This window comes from Miscanthus floridulus, chromosome 14 (genome assembly GCF_019320115.1).
Source record: "Miscanthus floridulus cultivar M001 chromosome 14, ASM1932011v1, whole genome shotgun sequence".
NCBI lineage: Eukaryota > Viridiplantae > Streptophyta > Magnoliopsida > Poales > Poaceae > Miscanthus > Miscanthus floridulus.
Window position 1 is genome coordinate 74,980,726 of NC_089593.1, and position 3,093 is coordinate 74,983,818.

The 3,093-nt window shown below is 38.2% G+C and overlaps 1 long non-coding RNA gene across 1 annotated transcript; it reads right to left on the bottom strand.

Annotated features, from left to right (window-relative positions):
* Positions 1–461: 461 nt before the first annotated feature.
* On the bottom strand, positions 462–2,850 carry LOC136504150 (uncharacterized). Its single transcript, XR_010770789.1, has 4 exons — positions 2,657–2,850; positions 2,480–2,575; positions 1,497–1,548; positions 462–622 (listed from the first exon to the last, which is right to left on the bottom strand). It is a non-coding gene; the product is annotated as an uncharacterized lncRNA (long non-coding RNA).
* Positions 2,851–3,093: the final 243 nt, after the last annotated feature.

The window sequence follows — 3,093 nt, forward strand, 5'->3', positions numbered from 1 at the left end:
TGATTTTTGTGGAGCAGAGCCCATAGCAAGACTAAGCGGGGCTGGCAAGGGTTCGGATCTAGGTCTCCCTCCGCTAGCAGGTGTAGCAGGAGCCTAGTATGTATAGCATGTATCCCTTTTCCCCCATTTTTCTCTTTCAATCGAGATAAAAAAGTTCCTGAACTGTGTAAGAAGTTACTACTGCCGGCTGTGAAAGGAGTCCTTCAAACATGAGACGCAAACCTTACTTCATTACGCCAACGCTGCAACTACAAGCTTCCTCTCTTTGACAAGGATACCAAGGGCACTAGTGATCACTCTGGTCCCCAGGTCCATGTATCACCCCAGGTGTCACAAAAGCCCAAGATATCACTAACGTCCCTTCCTACATGCCAGAGTATATAAAACTCGGCAACATAAAACCCCACACAAACTATAACGCAGAAGCAACAACGAGAATAAAGCTATGATTAAGATATGTTTCAACGCAAATGTTATTGTTAAACCACAAATGGACACCAAGCTAGTTAATTCTAAGTTTATTACATCAAGACATAAGTATCATTATTATCACTAAAGTGTGGACAAAGTGGTGATGAAGTGCAGCTAATCCCATCCCTTCAAGCAAAGCATCCAAGTCAAGCTGGAAAGATAACGGGGGTGAGAATAAATCTCAGCAAGCAAACTGCCTGAACATGTCATTCAAACTACAATATAATTCGACATCGATTTAATCATAAAAGAGTACATGTCATAATAATGAATAAAAGGTACATGATAAGATTATTAATCCAATAAAATTTCCATAATGAAGTTAAGGACATGATATACAATAAATAAACCACATCCACATATGAATAAAACAATACTTCTCATATAAATAAATATAATACTCCTCATATCCACTTCATGCCAACATAAAACCTCAAAACAAATAAACCTCAAAAGGTGCAAATGCAATGCATATGCATGTCCACTGCCTCCATACCCAACAAGGTATGAAGCTGCATCATACCCCTCCTCGGGCAACGTACGATGTTGTACTGGCACGGTCATGGCCAACAAGTGGCAACATAATCCACAAGAGCACTCCGGAATAGTCGTATAACTTTCTCACTGATCCGGCTTAGGAGCACTCCAGAATAGTTATATGACTTTCTCACCGACTTGACTCCATGCATATGCTCATGGCAAGAATGAACATGATGCAATGATATGATGCAACTGCAAGAGTACTTACCCCATATGCCATATACATCCACAATCATAACTTACCTCATGAAGAAAAGACAAATACTTACCACATATGTCATATGTCTCCACAAACATAAAACATATCACTTACCTTTCGATGATAGACAAATGAGATTCAATAATAAAGGTCATATATAAATTACTTTAAAGGATAAGTAAGTTCATAGTTAGTTATATCATCTTGGTTTTATTCATGTTATGACAAAGTGTAGGTAGAGTAAATAACAAGTCAAGTTGTAGCAACCACCGCTACATTTACTTGCCTCGAAAGACGATGCAAGAACATGAGCTAAGAATGATCCAAAGGTACACCACCTATTCAAACATCATTACCTCAGAAACATATTCATACAAACAACACATAAAGCAATAATACGGCTTGCGTTATCGTTTCCCTCAAAACAATGACCAAACAACCCATCAACAGCAGCAACCATGCTTCACATTTTTGGTGTGGATAAATTACATGTTCACAAATTATGAAACTTATATAGAAGATGTAAAACACCATTATCTACAACTGTTATATAAAACAATCTAGCATATGAGATCTCCAAGACAGCACAAACAACCTCTGAACTTTCTGACAAGAAAAACAGGATAGCAAGCTTCTAAAATTCATAATTGGAGATATACTAACTCAAAAATTATAAGATTTACCAATATGGAAAGATTAACTAATATTCTACAACTTTCATGTTATAACCTTTGGATTTTAAGGACTGAAAGATACTCAGAACAAGCCAAGAATCTAACTACACTTTTTTGATAGCAGAACAACAATAGCTGACTAAAACACGCATAAATGGAGCTATAATGATCCAAAATCTATGATATTTAACAGTCTAGAAAGCTTATGAAATTCCAAACAACTTTTATTTAGATCATTCCACGAGATTGTAGACTTTAGATATGATAAAACTAAATGCATCTAATACTGTCCAGAATTATGACAGAACAATTACATCATCAAACAATGATAATATCTCCTGAATCACAAGGGCTATAAATGTGATCTTTACGCTAAAGAAAGATACTGAAGTCTAGTAACATAATATAATTTTCCATGATTTTATAGCACACAAAAATAGCCTTAAACAGTACATAACCAACAACTGCAGATTCTGAAATCACAGCAGAACTTAATTACGAGATTAGAACCCTAGCCCCGTCAACTAATCAAACGAATTCACCAAAGTCTAGCATGGATTTCACATCAAAACAGTGGGGAAAAGAGAGATCATACCCCAACAGCGACTATGACAAAGATAGACAATGATTGATCTCCCGGTCCCCTTCTCCCTCGCAGCGATCTCCGCGTTACACGTCCCGTTGACTTGATCTACTCCATGGATGGCATCACCATCAAGAACAAGGGAAAACATGGGATTGGGAGAAAAAAAAAGAGAAGAAGAACCCTAACCGGTTTTAGAGGGGGAACGGACACGGCAGCGAACAACGGTCAAGATGTTGTTCTCATCTCTCCTCTTTCTCTTCTCTTCTCTTCCCGTGCGTGTGAGCGGCGGCCAAAGGATGAAGGAATTAGGTTTTACTGGAGAGAAAAGGCAGGGGAGGAAACATAACCGGCCCTGGGCAGCGCAGGCGCTGATACAGTAACGCGAGTTACTGTTCATCAAGTTTTTGTCCCTTAATATTCCAACAGTCATATCTTATTGCTCCAAACTCCGAACAATGCATATAAATAGTCAAACGGAATGCACTCGACTGGCTCTACTCCTCTATGGTCTCCGATTGTCCATCCGAGTGATGGATAAAAAAAATATTTTTTTGCCACTCATTAAAACTCCCGTTAAAACATTTACCACTTTGCGCTTTCTAACATACAAAACGTATTTTGGG